General features: G+C 41.7%; 1 protein-coding gene and 1 long non-coding RNA gene across 2 annotated transcripts in view; both read right to left on the reverse strand.

Moving 5' to 3' along the window:
- LSAMP (limbic system associated membrane protein) overlaps window positions 1–20956 on the reverse strand; it is a 1013573-nt gene that overhangs the window by 472527 nt on the left and 520090 nt on the right. The window lies entirely within an intron of this gene.
- Window positions 3355–20956, reverse strand: part of LOC114055086 — a 30370-nt gene continuing 12768 nt past the window's right edge. The window contains exons 3-4 of the long non-coding RNA XR_003570651.1: window positions 3904–4014; window positions 3355–3500 (exon numbers count right to left, since the gene is read on the reverse strand). This is a non-coding gene — a long non-coding RNA (uncharacterized LOC114055086). The remainder of the gene's footprint in view (window positions 3501–3903; window positions 4015–20956) is intronic.

Raw genomic sequence — 20956 nt, forward strand, 5'->3', positions numbered from 1 at the left:
TCAGTTCCTGTAGGCTTAAATCACATATCCTGAAACCAAGACAGTGACTGAAGCTCAGGTTCCTTCTAAATGTTGGCATTACAATACCTGAACAACCTGCAACAGTTAACAAGTACAGTTTCTTTAGAATTGCAAAAGATTGTGTGGTCCTGGTGACTACAGGTACACGTCAGATAAGCTACAAAAATAAAATATGAATAAATATAATAAACCACTATTTTAAATACGTCAGTATTGAAAGCAACCTTTGTGTAACCCATAGAGAAATAGGTGGGGTAATCAAGAATAGGGGACTATTTAGGTGGAAGAACGAAACTATGGAGCAAAAAGAACAACTAAGAAAGAAAAAAGGGCCATAAAAGCAACTTTTCTTCATATTACCTGCATACACATGCAATCCACACTGCTGTAGAATTACATATTTACTTTTGCAGAGTTTCTGAGCTCTTGAAAATTTCTTCACTCTCAAAGCTGAATTTCAGTAAACTTAGCTTTATTCAGCAGAGCCAAGAAGTTCTGAGAACCTTTCTAGCTGACAATATATCCTCACACCATAGCTTAACACATCCCTTGGGAGGAACCCTGACACACGTGTAATGATACTTGAACAGCAGTGACATGAGTGAGGGACCCTTACAAGTATCTAATGCTCTTTGCACTGGTTCTATTATAACTCAGAGAGCCCAATTCTACATCTGTAGAGATCTGAACAGTTTGAAAATCACTGCCCATCCAACCACTTTCAAATAGTTTGGTGTGAAGAATATTTTGAGCCGTGGCCAAGGACTTGATCTTGTTGAAAATTTTTGTTATATATCAAACACAGACCAAAGCCTCTTTAAAAGTTTATGGAGGTTTGGATGCAGTAACTCAGTTTGGCATCTACTGACCACCAGATAGAGATGTTGTACTCAAATGCAGGAAGCTTTATGTATGCACAGCCAGAAGTTCAATTTTCTTTTTGATGTTGGTAATTTTAATGCCATCTATAACATGGATGGGAGACAAATGCCTGGAAAGCAGCATTGCAATGATCTCCTTGATGACCAGAGAGTTCACTTTCCAAACAAAATGAGTTAAGGAACAGAGAAGGGATCAGCAGTTTGCTGGACTGATAGTGTCCTTTTCTCTTAAAGCATTCCAAACCCATAAGGTCGTGGTACTCTCAGAAGGATTTCTTAGACTGCAGCAAATTCAAGTTCGGCTGAAATGTTCAAAAACTCCTAGCTTGGGAATGGGTTATGGAAGCTGAAGATCTGGCTCCTTAAAGATAAAGGGTGTTTCATATTGCTTTCCTAATTGTTCTGGGGGAAGAAAGCCTTTTGCAGCATGCTCTGTTCAACCTTGGGACTAATGGGAGCCATGAAGGAGTCTTGTTAACAAACAAGAAGCTTTGGAGCTTTGTGAATGGAGAAATTCTGCCTACAAAGCTGAGTTTTACACTGAGTTGGTTATTTTTCATCTTACAGAAGCGTGGGAGACATGAACAGTGAGACCTCTAAAACTGCCAAAAGTACAGAAGTATTGTTTTTCATTATACATAATGAATTTATTTTTTTAAAAGACAAAGTCCCAAAAAATTCCCCAGCAAAAGATTCCATCACAAAGGGGAAAGCAGGATAAGGAGGAGCAAAGAAATTTGGTAAGGTAACAGAAAGTCAGTGGCAAAGCATTATTTCCCATCTCCCCTTACATCAGGACTTTTCTGCTAGTGCTTGTAGGGGAAGAGGGAGACAGATCATTCAAAGACAGATTCAGAACTCCTTCTTCCCCAGGAAACTGCAGAAACTTAAATGTATTTTTGAAGACTACTCAAAAGATACTAAAGTATTCTGCCAAGGTTTAGTTTTCCTAGAATTTCAGTTGCTTCTGGGGCTGAAACTCTATTGCAAACCTTGTCCACCAATTCTTCCCACTAGCAAAAAGCAATGCATCTTGCAAATTCCATATGGCAATACTATTCTACCAAGAAATGGAATTTTTTTCCCTGTTATGACCTAATTTCCAGACTCCTTGGGGCAATTTTCAGCCTGATAGTGGCAGATGTTGCACATTAGACGACAGTGTTTTGAAGTCAGGATATTTACCTGGATCATAGTATTTATTCTGTTCTCTAGTTTCCTGTGCAATATCCATCATCATGTTATTCAAGCACTCTTGGTATCACTGTGTTGGTATAAACAGGACTGATAACACTCATTACAGCTTATAAACCACCATCACACCTTTTTGCAGAATGTGACAAACCATAAAGCAAGCAATAGTTCCTTCTCTAACTCTCAAAATACAGTAGTTTTGAAGTACCAGGTTAGAATATAGTAAATAATCTTACTGGAAAATGGCAGACCTTTAGTGAACATGGAGTGAGGTACTTTCATTAAGTACGCATCTTCTAAGGATCTTCTACAGGTAGTGACGGAAAGAGAAAGCATCATTCTTTTTGACATTATCTATAGGCTTTAGTCTTCCTCTGAAAGGGTTAGCTAGTGGACTGAAGTTTGGAGACAGCCAGGCCAGCAATCTGTAACTGAGTCATAGCTAGAGGTGTAACTAATTTATGTCCAGAGGCATGACAAGGCTAGATGTTCCTATGCTGGGTCCCTTTTCTTCTTTGCTGTTTTGTAAGTCAGGAAGGTGACTGTGGCCCTAGCCAAAATCATGGGAAAGTGGCAGCCTTTGCCTCAAACTCCACAGAATGTTTACCATTCCTTGTTCTTCAAAGAGCCATCCCAGCTTTCTTAGGCTCTCAGCTGCTGAGGTGCCTTTAAAGCTGATGACACATCTGCTGAGCAGCAGATCAGAGCCAATAACAGGGACAACACCTTGGATGAGAGGGCAAGCAGGAAAGAAAAGCAGCTCTATTCCGAAACGAAGACGAGTCCCACTGTACCAACTTTCTGTCGCCCCTTTCACACACCAGCCACCACATGTAGAAAGCTAAATGCTGAGAGGGAGGATAGTGATAAGGCTTACCAGCCTTTCATCTCCCCCCCCTCACAAGCACCATCCCTGCTGCTGTTTATGCCTCCCAACCCCAGGGACCAAAGCGCCTATTAGACTCGTCATCCTCCCTCTGCGGATGTTCCCCCTGAGAGGTTCATTAGGCCTTGCTGCCTGACAGCAGGCAGCCAGAGAACCAGGTGGCCACCTTCTTTTGCAATGCCAATGTTATTTCTGAGGGGTTAGACTTGCTGGGAAGAAGCTTTTAAATTCCCCGTTTCCCAGACACAGGGAGGGCTCCATAAAACCCTCCCCGCACAGATGGATTGAAGAAAGGCATTAAAATTGGTGCACTCTCTGCAGGAGTTCATTACCAGAGGGAAAAGAGAAGTGTGAATCCTTTTGTGTCTGTCAACAAGCTTAGGAAAGCAGTTTCTGTTGCCCTTCCTATCCCAGGATCACAAAGCACTTCACTTGCATCATTCCAATATACTCCACTGCCATCATGTAAGAGTATGACGGTGCTGTAGATTAAGAGATGAGCCTGGTGTCCATTAACCCTTGAAAGAGTACAAATGGAAGCAGGGAGGACTAGTTTAAACTTCATCACTGCTACTCTTTCCGCTTCTCAGTCACTCTGTAACTCAATATCTTTGCTTTCAAACTTTAAATCTGTTTTATAACCATAGTTAGACTTTATTGAGTGGCTTGAATTTTTGGACATAGTATAGAATGGAAGGAAAATTTCTGACAGAAAAGGTATCAATGAGGAAATAATGGAAAGAAATCTGAAGGGAAGGACTTCAACATCCACTTCAAGATGGAACTTACAATACTGAACGTATACCCACTCAGTTCTACTTTTTCCTGCCTACACACAGACTTCTTGCTATGGACACTTCCTCATGTGCCTGCTACCATGGGTTACAGGGGAGATATCTTTGTTAGGTAAGGAAAAATTACCTTTCCACCTTGTATTGAAGGAGGCTTCAAGAGCTCAGTGACTGCTCTCTGCACTTTCTTCTTACCAGTATGCGTAATTTGGCTCTTGTTAGGTGTGACTGCTCTTCCTTTCTAGACCATGGAGAGAGAATGGGAATGGGTAAGGCAGCTGACTTTTAAGGGGGGCTTCTGTGCGATGAGTTAAAAACCTCACAATAATAAAAAAGTATAATTATGTAATAGCATTTTTCTAATGTGCTATTTTCAATAGAAACCTTATTTATAGAGCAGCCATTTAACACAGAAGTGTGGGAGTCACAGCAGCATTTCAATTGCATGTCAGGAAGAACACTGGTCTGTAGTTGAGATAAGTGACAAGAAGAGAAGAGCTGGATGTAAGGCTGAGAAACAAGATGACCTCGGGCAAGTCATTATACCTCCCTCTGCCTCACTTTCCCATTCTGTTAAACTGAGATTTAGACAATTACCTGGGCTGCCAAGTGTAATCAGTATGTAAAGAGCTCTGAAGTGGACACACACTCAGCTGATCCTCACACAGCCGTGAATACTCTTGGGAACAAGTAAGAAGGACATAACAAGATTCAGTTGCAGGCATTGGATATAGTTGGGAATCATAAAGACTACGTGCTTAGATACATCCATAGCTTCCTCATGCTCCTGTTAGATCAGGACTAACATGATGACATGGAACAGCTAACTGCAGACAGGTGTAAGAGCCAGAAAGATCACAAGGCCAAAATCAGGACATCAGAAGGAGAGAATCATGGGAAAAACCCTTTAAAGGAGAAAAATTGCACTTCAGAAGCATGTAGCCTGCCAAAAAAACACCAGACTGAGAATCCAACACCTTTTTTGGATAGGGTGGTTACAATGCCACACCCTATTGGGTAGCTATGCTGCACTGGCTGATATTAATACAGGAGATTAAAAGTATCTTTCTGCTTCTGCTATATATATTCATCCAGGCAACATGAACAGAGGAAGAGTACAGATACCAACAGTGCATCCTACTCATGCACATACACAGTTCTGCAGCACATACAGCAAATATGACAAATCAGTTGGGAAGTCAAGGAGTTTCGGGGTCAGAGTACAGGAGCAGATCAAGAGCTTGTGGAAAAAAACCTTATACCTGGGCACAGAAAAAACATGCATGCTTCTTAGAACCCCTCCTGCTCCCACTGAAAAATGTGCTATTGACATCACTTATGGTCTTTGGAGTAAACACCAGCTTCCCTTGAAAGACAGAGGGACTGCATGGGAATATGGGCTGATTGGTGGAAGGTGTTTATCCTTCCTGGGTGCAAAAGGTCCTAGTATCACAGAATCACAGAATATGCCTAATTGGAAAGGACACATCAGGATCATCAAGTCAAGCTCCTGGCGCTGTGCAAGACACCCCAAAAATCACACCATATGCCTGAAAGTATTGTCCAAATACTTCTTGAACTCAGACAGGCTTGGTGCTGTGACCACTTCCCTGGGAAGCCTGTTCCAGTGCTCAACCACCCTCTGGGTGAAAATCCTTTTAGTGATATCCAACCCAAACCTCCCTTGACTCAGCTTCATGCTGTTTCCTCAAGTCCTGTCACTGGTCACCAGAGTGAAGAGATCAGTTCCTGCCCATCCTCTTCCCCTCATGAGGAAGTTGTAACTGCATTGAGGTCTCCCCTCAGTCTCTTTTTCTCCAGGAAGAACAGACCAAGTGACCTCAGCTGCTCCTCATAGGGCTTCTCCTCCAGACCCTTCACCAACCTTGTGGCCTTCCTTTGGGCGCTCTCCAATTGCTTAGTGTCATTTTTATGTTGTGGTGCCCAAAACTGCACACAGGACTCAAGGTGAGACCGCCCCAGGTCAGAGCACAGTGGGGCAATCCCTTCCCTCAACCCCTGGCGATGCTTTGCCTGATGCCCCCCAGGACATGGTTGGCCCTCCTGGCTGCCAGGGCACTGCTGACTCATATTCATCTTGCTGTCCACCAGGACCTCCAGGTCCCTTTCTGTGGCACTGCTCTCCAGCATCTCATTCCCCAGTTTATACATACAACGAGGGTTGCCTTGTCCCAGGTGCAGAATCTGGCACTTGCCCTTGTTAAACTCCATATGGTTGGTGACTGCCCATCTCTCTAATTAGTCTAGGTCTCATCCAGCTGAGTTGTGAAGATCAGGAAGCAGGAAATTGGGGATACAAGCACATAAAGTCATGACGTGGCTGTAGCCTGGCTACATGACGCACCATGGACTCAGGAGTGGGGTATGTTATAGACAGCCTGGGAGCAGGAATTTGAAAGGCATGAGCTTCAGGGCAAAATCCAAGGGAGAAGTTCTTTATAGCTATACCAGATAGATTACTTGAAGAGAAGCATGCTCGGAATTCAAAGGAAACTGAGATAATATCAGTAACTCAAGGCCTATGCATGCAGAATTCAGTATAAAGTGAGTTTCTTCCATTATTTTCCTGCAGAAATAAATTTGCAGGCACTTCTGGTTGCTGAAAGAGACTTAAAAGCACACGGATATGATGAGGTACAGCAGAACTCTGTCTATGATTGGAAAGACTGTGCAATCAACGTATAATTAACCTGTGAAACTTGTTGCCAGAGGATATTATAGAGGAAAACAGATTAGCAAGATTCAGAAAAGGATTAGACCTTACAAGAATAGCATCTGCAGCTACGCTTGCTAAAATAAAAACCATATGGATTATTAGTCTTCTCACTTCAGGGTATAAAATGATCGCAAGTTGGGGTCAGAAAGCAATGTCTCCCTATTATGTAGCATTGTAAAACAGGGCACACCAGGGGGTTGTTACAAGTCTATCTAAAGCATCCAGCATTGGCAACGGTTAGGACAGAATACTGGACTAGATGGGCCATTAGTTTGATACAGATGAGCAATTTCTTATACCATTCTGCCCTCATTTCCTGGGAGAATTCCACTCCCCAAACTGATATGCACTTCAAGCAATTGAAATTCAAGTGTAAACATGTTATTGCTTGAGCAATTTGTGGGCATACAAAGATACAGACTAGCACTTAGACCCCAAATAGAGGTGCCTTGTGGACTAAGATTTTTCTATTTTAGCTTTGTGATGACCACCTACAGACTGGATGGTTGTCATTCAGCATCAGTGGAGGTGCAACCAAAATCCCTCTTGGACAGGGTCTCAGTGTGAAAGCAGTAGAGAAATCCTCTGAATGTAGGATGGATCTGTACCATTTGCAGCTGCACAGCTTGCCTTTCCCATGGGAAGAAGAACCAGGATGCAGTAAAACAAGGCAAAGGACAGATTAGCATTCCCTTTTTTCTGATGTTGCTGAGTTTTTTCCTTTCCATGTCTCATGTGGGTAGGAGCCACATTCTGCCCCTGCCTCTCTGCTGCATAGCAAGTTAGGCAAAGAGTGTCCCTCTGTCCTACTGCCTCAAACAGGAACAAGACTAGAGGAGAAAAAGGTGAGAGGTGGCAGGTGTGGTGAGGCATGCAGAAAGGCAGTAGGGTAGGCATCAGGAGGTGAGGAAAAGAACAGCACTATGAACAAGTGGCACTAGTGTGAGAAGAAGAGGGGGAAGCTGCCAGGGATGGGGGATGCAGTGAAGGAAGAAGAAGGAGTTGCTAAGGACACAGAAGGTGCAGGTAGATGGCTGCATGATCAACCACAAGGTCACATAGCGCAGCAGCAAAGGCTGACGTCCGTGGGGTGCAGATGGACAGGCAGGCAAACACAAGCAGAAGGGGAAGGTCCAGCGGGAAGGATGGAAAACACTCTACTTCCTACTCAAAGCCAAAAGCAAAGCAAAATTTCAGTGATGACAGAGGTGAAAATGTTTGATACATAGGTGGGGACACTGTGCCAGCGATGCTGAGAAAGTGCATTGGTACAGAGACCTGCTTCAAAGTGGGTGGCATTGCCTTACACCACTTGAAATTTGAGCAGCATGGGTTGAGTGCTTCATGTCTAACAGGTGTGCAAGAGGCAGAATGAATCTCCTCAGCCCCACTTTCCATCCCCACAACAAACCTATGGGATTTAAGAATATCAGATTTGGAACAAAGACAACTTTGGGTGGTGCACTATTTATACCATCCTAGACATATGTCAGTATGCACGCAAATTTTAATGGAATAGGCTCTGACTTTCACATGAGCTTGTAACTCCTGAATTTCACTTTCTGATTCTACTCCCAGTGACTTCAAATGCTTTTGTAAAGAGTTTAGAGCCCTTTATCTCTTGTCTCCTCTAACACTGGCCATAGCCTCTTACAGCAGAGACCATATTTTTGGGATATGTCTAGTACAACAGGGACTGGACCCTTGTAGAGATCATTCAGCTTTCTGAAAAATACGGTTAAATGTTTTCCACCTGCACCACCAACATCTCTCAGCCCCTGACTCGAAGGTCAAGTGTCCACTCTGCATCAGATAGCCTGATCTTCAGAGACTGCATTTACTCTTATAAAGGTCAAACTAGTAACACAGCTATTTCCCCTCAGTATTTTCTGTGATCCTGTGTTACCTCTGCAATCAAGAAGTCGTCTCTCCCTCTCTTCTGAACCCTGGCCTATCAGACTTGGCACTTGTCTCTTGACTTACAGTGACCAGCCCCTGGAAGGTTCCTCTCAGTCTTGAAAAGGTCGGGTGCACATAAACTCTCACAGAAACACATGTCCGTAGAAACACACACAGATGCCAGGATTCACAGATGCACACACAGCTTCCTAGCTTCTCACTGCTGTTTTCAGCAAGGACCACTCAAAGTGTTTAGCCTGACATGCTGTGATGATGATGTAAACGGAAAAAGAAAAGCCCTTCACCTGTGAAACTAATTAATAGTCAACAAACTTGCTTCAAGGTAGGAGAGCTGGCACTGAAGGCGAGAAGCTGTCCCGGGGAGCGGCAGGAGCCAGGCACAACTGCTAGGTGGCAGCAGCCATTCACTCAGCACAAAGCTGAGGCTCGCCAAGGTGGCTGCTGGGTTTAATTCTCTGAGAATTTGATGCTCGTCAAAGTGAGCCACTGTTATAGCCCCCACTACAGCAAAAGCGCTCAAGGCTGCTGCTGTCGCTGCCCGTGATGGGTGCATGCATAAACATGAAAAGAAAGCCATCGTGACTGCTAAGGAATACCACAATTGGGGTTGCGGCTTTTTAAGGGGATGAAGCTGGACAGACACCTTGTGATGATGCCGATGAAATCACTCCTTATCAGTAGACAGAGAGGCTGTGTCCTCCTCTGCAGCTATTTCAGGGCCCTTTATCACCCCCTCCCCACCCATCAGGGCGAATACTTATCTTCCAAGGGCTTTTCAAACACCGTTTAATTAGTCTTCCCAAACCTATGAACAAAAACGGGGACCCAGAGCCTTGTGTTTGCTGTAGCAAATGAGAATGAAACTCTGCAAAGGGCCCCAATTACAGCAACCTCCACTGCAGCACGTGGGAAGTGCTGCAGCAGATTTAGGGGCACTTTTAAGGATGCCAGTTGAATATTATAACCTCGTTATTCATATAATTAATACTGCAACTACTACTGAATTCCATGTGTTATTTATAGAAGCATTATGTTCCAGTTATTTTCTGCAGCTCTTGTCTCTTTGACATGCAATAGATTTTCTTATGGAAACTGTAGGCCTGCATCACGGAGGACTCGTGGGAAAGGCACATTTTCAGCAGAATGTGGTTAAATATTCTGGTCCATTTAGCAATGAGGTGCTGTTGAACACAGCTTGAAAACTGAAGGACAGAGATTCAAACTACACCAAGTCAGAAAGCCTTTACAATATCCATTTGCTATCTGCCAGCTACCATAGCCAGCAGTTATGGATAAACCTTGACCCTTCATGCTTTTTCCTGGCAAGAAGAGCAGGCAAGTAGTAAAGAATACTGTCATCAAAATCAAGTCATTAGGTTTCAGAGTTAACATCACACACAAATGACTGGAGGTATATCAACTCTCCCTCAGTGAAACTGATTTGGGCAGATATTGCGTTGACCATTCATGCTTGGGAAGTTTTCTTTGCCACTACAAGAAAAAGAGTGGGTTTTCAGGAAGAAATACCATCCTTTCTTCTCTACCGATGAGGACAAAGGTGTTCTTGGCCTCTGCAGGGAATTTAGCAAGCTCAGTATGAAGGTGGCATAAGTGTTGTTTGTGCTTGCTACACTTAAGTAGAATGGTCATACTTACTCCAAACTTCTAAATTTTCAAATAACTATACAAAATAAAAACAGGAAGGTTAGGTGCTGTCCTTCTTCCCTGGTCTAGAAGCAGGAAATGTTCCCAGAGATGCTCCCTTTGAAGTAGGGAGGAAATTGGACTAAAATGATGACTCATATTGCCAGAACAAGGACTGAAATAAAGCTCTGAGCCCTTCCTATCCACAGTATTTAACAGTTAACTCCTTCTTATGAAGTTCTGCGCTGCTCCAACCAGCACCTTCTAAACCCAGCTTCCCAAAGAGGCAGCTAACCTGACACCCAAGCAGTGTGGACAGAAGCCAGGTCCATGCCATGTGGTTTACCTCCTGGCTCTCTTCTGTTTAGCAGGATAAGAAACAAAGGCTCCTCTTCTGAGTGTTCGCTTGAATTGTGACACTAGTGGAGGCTGCCCCTGCCACTTCAAAGGCCCTTGAGAAAAAGGGCCTTTAAAGAAAAGGCATTTTTCTTCAGAAAAGTGTAACACTGCAGAAGGGGAAAACACTTGCCAAGCCCTAAGACAGGAGTGAGTTCTAAAACCCTCTTAACCTTGTTGTTAACCCAGGTGTTTAACGACATGTTAACCCTTGCTGTTAAACTCCTTGCACTCCTGTAGGTCAATAACATTTTGGGCTCCTTAACTTCCCACTCAACACACAGAAAAATTTGTATGGGGCTTCAGGCTTGTGCAGGATCAGGGCAGAGAAAAATGTTCATTTGCAGACATTTTTGCAGTTTTGCAGAGGAAATTCCCTTGCAAAAAGCCATCAGTTTGCTCCTCTGCAAAAGGGTGGAAACCACTCCCTGTCCCCATGCTCATTAAAGATATTGTGAGGTGTCATTCCTTGAGGACTGCCTGCATGTAATTGGTTTATTCTGACTCACTGCCTCCAGGGAGACTGCTCACTTTGTCTGTTTTACTCTACTCACTGCTTGCCTGTCCTTCCACTTCAGGATAAACTTATAATTCAAGTCAAAGCAAAAGTTCACTTAGCAGCACTTAGTAGCACCTAATATGTCAGGCTTTCAAGCTGCAGGTCAGAGCTACAGGTTTAAAAAGGCTACAGGTAAAAGCAGTATTAAACAAAACGTAGGAAAATGCCTCCCATGTAGATGCAGAGATCTTGCCTAGATCTCCTCTGAAATCACCAAGCTATGAGAGTAGCAGTCCCAGGTTCATACGAGCACATTGGCTTCCTCCACTGTAGTTCTCTTCCCACGAACCTGGCAGCAGCCCACAGCCCTGCATGTGTGAGACACAGAACAGGTCTAGCCACACCTTCCCCATCAGGTGTTTTGCTATTTACTGCTTTCTCAACCAGAAACATTTTCGACATTTCATCCATCAGATTTGATGACGCTATGATCACAGGTACTGTCTTATCTCTTTGAGCACATCCTTTATCACCAAATCCTCAAAATTAGTCTTGAAAACTGGTACATCTGTTCCAATCTAGGCAAACAAAGCTCTTTCACTTCCCCCTCTTCCCCTAATCATTTCCCAAAACCAACATGCTGAGGTTAGCCACTATTTCAAATGTAGATGCCCGGTTGATGCGTTAGGGAAAGAGCTAACTGCAACGTGAAAGAGTATTCCTCCACTAAACTCCTGCCTAGTTGGCTAAACAGCACTTGATCCATGTAAATATAATTGCTATCTGTTCCTAAGACCCACACTTAGTTCCTAGTGAGCCTGCTGGTTAATTGTCTCCACCCAGTCTGGACTGTTTAATTTATAAATTACATTAAATAAAACTAAAATCCTGTTGGGGCTACTAATATATCATTCATTAAATATTATGTAAAACAGCAGAGATACATATTTTCTGTTAAGCTCAGACACGTTGCTAACTCCCTGTAGAGATCATGTGTGATATCTCTGGATGCAGGCATGCTGCCTAGATCCCCCCTGAGGACAACTCATCCGTCCTCTCACCATCTGTCGGCATGCTGGGGTTCTTCTATCACACCTAGGCAGCTAGCTCTGGGCTGTGGATTCTGCTCTGTGCTCCGACACTCAAAGTTAAATGGGCATTAGTGCCCTCTCTGAGACACTGGAGAGGAGCTTGCACCCCTGGATTTCTAAGTTTCTGACTTCTTCACACCACAAACTTGATGCGAAGTCCCTGGGGTGTCATTAAACCCGCACTCTGAACAGATTAGAGATGCATCTACATTTGTCCTTCCCAGCATTCCCCTGAAGGGTAAGTTTCATGAAAAGACAGAAACTTTACAAAGTGATGTGCAGCTCATCTCCATCTATTTCAGGTAACCTCTCCATCCTGTCAAACAGCTTGTCTGCCATAAAAGAACAAATGGAGCAGCGCAGGAGTAAGGGGAAGCAGAGAAATAAAAACATCTAAACTCTGGGCAGGAAGTTCCTGTTGTTATTTCTGAATGTGTTTAGCATAGAGACATATTGTACATTTAGCGTAAGTCCCCGGGACCCTAATGAGCTCCTAATGTACCCCATACTTCAAGGGTTTTCCAAAGAGGCCAGTAACTTAGCAACAGCAGCAAATCCTTGACAGGAATAATCAGTATTTGTGCTGCAGCTTTAGGTTTCCCCTCTTCTCTTGCACTAAGTGGAAGGTGGTTTGCCTGGGATTTCCTCTCTGCTTTGTCATTGTTCTTATTCTTCCTATGGGTTTCTTCTTTTATCCTTTCTGTTCAGTAAAAACTCACTACCAGCAGCTTGCAGGGAGCAGAGTTCTTGGAGCATGGAGATACCAAGATTCTCCTGTGAAGAATGTTTTTGCATTGGGGAGGTATAGAGATGGCTCTCTAGGGATGCCACAAGCAAACCGGGGCTGGTGAAAACAGTTATTTTCACAATAGCAAACTAGACAGTCACCAGGGCCGGTGGTGGTTCCTCTGGGGTACCAGCTAGAAGGTGATGAGCAATGACAGTCCTTTGCTGCATTCATGGCTCTCAGCTACAGGAAAATGAATCACCAAACTCCAAAGACATTGTGTTACAAATACAAAGCAAATATTGACAGCTAACTGTATTTCTAGAGGCCATATGAGACAGCGGGCTCCAGAGGAACATGAGGTCCTTCCGAGGCAGGCTCCTCACTCTTCCCAGTGGGGTGCCATTTGATGCCACCATGCATAAAACATATGTCACCCCTGCCCACATCTCCTGCCTGTATCCATTGCCTTTTTGCTAGTTGTAGGCATAGCATCATTTTTGGAACAGGCTGCTTTACATCTTAAGTACAGAACACAAACAACTGATTCAGGTGTTAAGAGAAGGTCTCAGAGAACAAGATGTTTATGTTACTCCTGGCATCAGAACATCAGTACACTAGGTGCATAAGCATATAACCCATTTTATTATCACTAAGAAATCTCCAGAAATCATAACCTGATATGCAAAAGTGAAATGAGTTTTCCAGTATAACAGAAGGCCTGAATAGGAGACAACCCATTTTGAAACAATATCTGTATATCCTATTAACATTCCTTAGTAGCTACACTGTAAAAATACATGGGATGAATAAGCAGTTTTAAGCTAAAAACCACCAAACAGCTGTTCTGGACCTTGGCTAGTACACTTACAGCAAACAAAGGACAATACCACCAGTTCTGGAGGTCCAAGTGTAACTAGAGTTTTACAGATACAGCATATCAATGCTTTTTTCTCCCCAGCACTAAAAGGAGGAAAGGTTGATAGTCAAAAAAACACATTTAACATGGACTTCTTGACCCAGCAGTGGCCTTTGAAATATTGAAGAATGGTAAACTCAGTCTAAGAAAGCCTGATATATTAAAAATACACTGCATCATACCCATATCTCTTGCATTTGTAGCAAGAGTGGACTAGGCTTATACACTCACCTTGTGAATTTTAGAGAAGTCAGTGGAATAAGCAAAATTTCAACTACTTAGAGCCAACCAATCTTATTTACAAAATATCAACTGACTGAGCATGAAAAATGAATGAAGAAATCTTTGCCAGGAGGAGGAAAAGACTTTTTTTTAGGTGGCCATCCAGGCAGTAAATTGGAAGAATATTGTGGGCTAACTCGGCTGAAACATTACTTTAAAAAAAAAAAAAAACCCAAAAAAAACCAACAAAACACCAACAAAAAAACCCCAAACCAAAATTCCTCTACATTCAAAGCATGCTTACCACAATGCAGCAAAGCACCCACCCAGAGGTACACAAGTAAACTTCCCACCATACAGATCTGAAACTCAGCGCAACATAGACACACCAGTGGGCTGCAGCACTCAGCTGATGGGATTTCCTTGCACTGTGTTGCACAAACTCACCTCAACCCTGTGAAGTAACAAGACAGGTCCAAGGCAATACAAAGGATTAAATCTGCTATTCTAAGCAAAGTGGTTGTTCAAAATCCACCACATTATTTCAATTACTCCAAACTGTCATCACAAACTCATAGACAAAGGAGGGAAACACGGAAACTTGACCCCTGGGAGAAACCTACTGGAATAGCAGGAGAGTATCGTAGTGATTTTTCCTTCCTTGTTTTTCACTGCACACATGGCAAGGCAAAGCAAGTTCGAGACCTGCCCACATTTTAACTTTGGCCTACAGCATCACTCAGTTAGGTCTCCACGAAGCATGAGAGAATCATTAACAGCGCCGCTTTCTCTCACAGTCAACCTGGCTTTACCCAACCAGAAATGTCTGCAGGAAAAATCTGAAAAAGCCATTAATAGGGATAATGATGCTTACCTCCTCTATAAAGTACTTGGAGATTCATGGGATGGAAAATGCTATTACAGGCAGGTATTTATTAAATACTTATAGTTTCTTGTATTGAGGATCCATACTACAGTCTTACATTTGGACATAAGTCCCTCTACCATCAGAGACTAACCTCTACAGGCTGCATTAAACAAGTCTATACCATATGGTTTAAAATCTATGGCTGTCACATCTATCCTGCAGACCAGATGTAGATCTCCTAAATAGTCTATGCCCACATCTTCACAAGCAATGATCTTTTTGCACTTGTCTTTCAGAATATATCATCTCACATTATGGAATGAGACAAACAAATCATAGTTCTCAGGTGAAATCCATACCCCCTAAAGTCAAAGGTTAGGTCTTTTTGATGTAAATAGGGACAGTATTTAATTCTCTGCCTGAAATTCTCTTTGATCTGAAAAAGCACGGTTTGGATTTTTTTTATGTCTGAGTTACAGAGTTGAAGGAGTCCTAGAGCTAAGTGATGAAACAGTGCTAAGAAGTTGTGGGGTTGTTGTCACCTGGGACCAGCTGCCCCAATTCTGGTAACCAGATAATCTGCTTATTTGACGTTTCTGGGGCCTCAATACACTGTCTCATGATACATCTCTTCCTCCTTCTTGAATAAAGCTCAGTAAAACATTTGACCTTTTCCAGCCTTTGGAGTTTCATTGTTGTTTTAGAAGGGAAAGCAAAGCATGGGAAAACATCTGCTGAAGAAAGAATTCTCTCATTTGGATAACACACGCCCATTTATTGTAAAGAAAGTAGGCTCAGAGGGGCCTACACCTCTGATTTCCAGTTCATGATTGAGTGCTATAAAAGTGACTTGATTCCCAAAAGCGCAAGTGTCCCCCCAGAAGAAGTTGCTAAATCAGAAAAAAACATAGGGGATCAGTTGGCAAATCATGACCTCATCAGGGAACTGAAATTCCTTTTCCAGTTTCTATCAAAAATGACAATGAATTCAGAAGGTTTCACTCTAGCCCCTTCACAAAACCTGCTGTGTAGCTCAGCATAAATTTCTTTCACTAATCAGGGGGCACACAAGCCTGCAATATTAAAAAGAATGTTGAAAATCACAGCCGAAAAACCAAGCAAGAACGGTGAAGGGACTGGGGAAGGACAAATTGTTAGAGTAGGACGTGCGACAGGGCTGGCATTAAGGTGTATGTAGCAGAGCTGTATGTATGCATGAAACTCTCACTGTGCTTGCCTTTAGTCTGCAGTAGCTGTCTCTCACTTTTTACGAGCACTAGAATTCACTAAGCCCAGAGAGATAAAACTGGTGAATTAAAAAGCAGTTCTCTTTGTTTGGTTTTAAGGCAGGATATAAAACATGGGTCTTGCTGGAGCGTCATGCTTCTTGCTGCTTTGTAGGCAGCCACATTAGTCTCAGCGCCTTTCTGATATCTGCCATCAAACTAATTACCTGCCTAACGGGAGCTGAAATAGATTTCCATTCTCTTGATGTGTAGGAAGGCGAGGAAGCATATGCAACATGGAGGAGGGTACGGGGACCACATCAAATGGGAGAGTCCTAGTAAAGGACACTAAATGCAAGAACCTTTAGGGGCAACGTGGGAGGCCTGAAACTAAAATAAACACCTGATAACTCTGCTGGTTTGGCAGCAATTAAAGACGTAAGAGTAAGATGTGAAGTTCTGCTTGAGTTCTCAAGTATCCTGCTGCCTGAATCCAAGATTTTTCTCAAGGACCATCCTCAGCATCTGTAGTTAGATACATGACACAAAAATTCCTAAGATACTAATGCTCTTACAGTAGGACACTTCTGGAAACAGGAGTTACATCAATAAAATGGATCATTATTGCAATTAATTTCACTGAAATACAATTGAAACAGAATGTAACATCAAATTCCCATCTGCTCACCACAAACAGCTAAGCCAGTCCTAAAACAAAACTAAAAATAAATACCTGCTTATAGGCTGAGACAGCCTTTAGTACAAAGAGGGTGAAGGGGAGGTGGGGAAAAAAAGAGAGTAGAACATATTCTTGAAATGCCACGATATTCTCGCTCCATCCCAACTCGTTTGCCAAACTGTATTCTTGAGGTGAGAAGGGCTATTTTCCATTTTGTTTCTTCACGATTAAGTGGAACAAGTGGCTCTGCTCTCACTGGTTAATTAGAAATACCCTCTACGTAGATGTATCTTTTTCCAGTCCCTTGCTTCTTAGCAAATAGAAAATCTATTTTGGCTTCTCTGCATTGACCCTTTAATTGAACTAACATGGGTTTTGTTACTGTTCTTTGTTTTTAAATAAGCAATTTTGTACTTGCAAATTTTAATTTCCCACATGGCAAAACACTTCTGAATATTGCCAAATCCCAGGCACTGGGGCTGGAGAAAGTACATCTCTGCTTTCCCACACCCAATTAAAAAAAAAAGTTATCATCAAGCATTCCCACTGAGTGGCCCTTTGCCATGACATTCTGTTGGTTTCACGTGAGAGATCATGTTGATGTGCTATTCTAATCCTGTCGTTAATTCCATTACTAAAGTTATAGAGATATGAGATTAGGAACCTGTTACCAGTATAAAGCTCAGAGAATTTCTCTCTTTCTCTCCCAAAAAAGGAGAGGAGAATCTTATTTGTATGTAGGCTATTTATATTAGGCTTGCAGAATTCTACTCAACACTCACTGGAAGAATATTCCTTTATTGATAGAGTATTAGATGGGGAATTTTTGACTGTATATTATCTTCACCGTCATGGTGCAGAGGGAGAAATCTCTGAGACCCTGGTTGGCAATTTTTTTAATGACAGTTTTATGTGTTTATTACTCTTGTTTTTTTGCCAGGTTTGTTAGGCAGGGAGTAGGTAACAACTTGCAATCTTGTCCACTGGCAAGTACACACACATTAATGGGCCAGATGGAGCTGCAGTGATTTTAGCAGTTGAGGGTCTGGACTATTATGTTTATACAGGTCAGGGGAGAGAGGGAACAGATAACTAATTTAATATAACTTTAGAGCCAGAATCTTCACTAAATTGGACATAGGGTTTAAAGTGAAGAAGAAAGAGAAAATCTGGCTCATTTTCTTGGCTCTGCCACTGATCTAGTTTGTAATTGTAAGCAATTATATTTACCCCATCTGCAACATGACTGTAATGTTTCTCTATGCCTCTGTACAGAGGTCTGAGATGGAGATGCATAAATGATTTCTCAAATTTACCTGACATTTATTTTTCTAAAACTTCAGATACATAAGCTGGTCCTTCCATGTGTTTCTTTTTTTAGGCTTGAGAGTGTGCTTATTTTATTTCTCTTGTATGCTTGCCTGTAATAATTAACAGGTTTTAGGAGTAAATTATGTTCTCTTTGAAGTACAGATTGTAATAAATTCACTTGCATTTTGTATTATATTTTAAGCAAAAGATTTGGATTATTTTTCCCCCTTGAAATTATTACTTTAGAATTTCACCAGCTATTTGTTAGAGTAGCAAACACAGAGAGTTGTATTAAATGTGCATGGTATCTAGCATCCTGCCAACCTTTTTGTCCTTTTTGTGATGAAGCACAAACTAATTTGAGGCTTACATGTAAATTGTTATCAAACTGTATCAATAAACTGTAGTTACTTTCCATATAGAATATAACACTATATCCAAAGCAAAGCAACCCAGCATTAACAATTTCTTTTTAAATTGCTAGCAATATTCTGTTTCTCTGTGTGCCCTGGATCACAGCTTTCAATCCTGTTACTCAATACATATTGCCCAGGTCATCTGCATTCACAGGTGCCCAAAATTTCATACCTTTCCCTTATTACTTTCAACAAATCAATAAAACTTCATCCAAAATTTGTCCTTGCTTCTGGCCCCTGTCCCTGATCCTCCAGACATTGAAAAAGTAGAAGGAGAGAGAGCGAGAGAGAGGGGTGGTCCTTTTGTATTATGGATTGCAACCATTAAGCCTATGGCAAATTTGAAGTAGCCTGAAATAATTTGTGCTCATTGCATGAAAAACTGATTATCTTTATGACAATTTTCTGAATGCGTATGTTGATTTAACTCAAAGACTGCTGCTTCCAGGAGAGGAAAAGTAATACAGCAGATGAGGTGGTTTAACCTCAAATACTAAAGGATTATGCAAGGAGCATTATGCTTGGTTCTGGCTGATCCCAACTCATTCCAGTTCTACTGAGTTTCTTTAAGAATAATAAAATCTTTAGCACTGAAAGATCCATTGCCAAAAAAGCAAAACGCAGTTCATCAAAAAGCAGAAGACAACTTTCTTGATAAAAGGAACACACTCCAAGATCTGTCAGAAAAGAGGCCCTCCTTAGTCCCCTTTATAAGACCTTTGACTTCTGGTTAGACAGATATATATATAAACAGCTCGTGAATTACATTTTTTTTCCTAAGATTATTTTGCTCACTTGTATAAATGCACAGCATTTTTGCCTGAAGTGGCCATGACATCACTGTGAGTTTTCCAAATAATCATTACTATTATGAAGGGCTCTATAGCTCAGGGCCTGGTTTAGTATTTGTAAAATCAGCAGCTCTGTCAGCAAGAGGTTGATTCGTGAAATTTGGTACTGAACAACTGCCGGAGGTATCAGAAACGGAAAAGAAACACAAGTTTTAGGAGGTGGCCAGTCGTAGCCAGGAAGTTTTTCACCCTTTTGAACAGTGGTCTTCTTCCATAAAAAGATGCACTAAGCCAGGGAAGCCCAATGCATATTGATTGCATTAAATGTCGATAGTAAAATCATAGAGGAATACGTATATAAAGAACAATGCCGAGTTATGGGGCCAGACTTTTTGAAAGCAAAGGCCAACAGTGACATGGATGGCAACAGGAGCAAGACTATACCTGTGTCTGTAATGAGCTCATTTCGTAATTTATCTGTAAAACTCCATATGCATCCGCACACACACACTTTTAACTATAATGACCATTATACTATCTCTTCATCTATGATGCATCGTTCAGATACTTTTTACAAAAGCAACCTTCATTAAGCTGTTTGTCTGAAATAGCCAGAATACTGAACAGCTGCAAGATCCCACACATTTGTCAAAGCTCATAGAAAAATATGAATGTCTTAACATTGTGTTATTTGAGAATTGATATGTTATTATACTGTCTTTAAGGTCTTTATTATAATGCATGTGTTCAAGAAAGGAGAGTTAAAACTAAATAGTCATTCTTAATTTGGGGAAGCTAAGCTGTAAAATACTAAGCTGAGTAAACGCTGCCATTTCCTTCAGTGATCATTTAGGTGGATGTAATTTATATGCTTGTGTTTTTATGTGCATGAATAGTGAGTGACATGAGCTCTCTTGAAATAAAACAAGAACTAAAGAAATCCCATGAAAGCTATAAGATTAAAAAACACAAAACAACAACAACAACAAAAACACACCAAAAAACCCAAACCTCAGTCCCCTACTTTATTTTTTATCCTCTTGATACTTTTTTAGCTGCCTCCCTTGACTCTGTGTTGTGCAGACTGCATTCATTCTGCGTTCTTATCAGATGCCAGATACATTATATTGCCACTTATAACTGTTTCCTGAGCAAGCTAAAACAACATATCAGCCCTAAATGGGGTTTCCGCAAAAAAAGCTCATACAAACAAGTTATTCCGACCTACAAAGGTGCCCTTGAAACTGCTAAACTTCTAGTCATTGGTACCACATCACTCAGACCTACACCCTTAGTGGTCTTAGTAACGAGAGCACTTGCCATTCTCCTTGCATTTCTGTTAGTATGGTTTTGGAGGAACAGATTCAATTCACACCTCCCTTCTGAATCTTCAGTATTTATTTTGATTCTTTCTGTTAATAAATAAATAAAATCCAGAGCCTTACTTGCAGTATAAAACAGCACAATTCACTGCTGGGGTATAGAATTGATGTACTAGATATTTCTCATTTATTAGCTTCATTCCTTTGCCTAGTCTCCTGCAGTAATGTTATTATTTCCCATGAGGGTCACATGAGATTTTTTCCTCTCGCTTGCTTTGTACGTGTCTTTCTGTGTGTGCTTATTTATTTAATAGGCATTTTCCCCTTTATCTACTACTTATTTAAAGCTTTCACTATACCCATTTGATCTGAATACATCGGCTATGTGAGGCCTGTGCAACCAGGTCTGCTCTTA

Source organism: Empidonax traillii, unplaced genomic scaffold, assembly GCF_003031625.1.
Source record: "Empidonax traillii isolate 1590-97213 ecotype Southwest subspecies unplaced genomic scaffold, ASM303162v1 scaffold46:size3806547, whole genome shotgun sequence".
In the NCBI taxonomy this organism is placed as follows: Eukaryota; Metazoa; Chordata; class Aves; order Passeriformes; family Tyrannidae; genus Empidonax; species Empidonax traillii.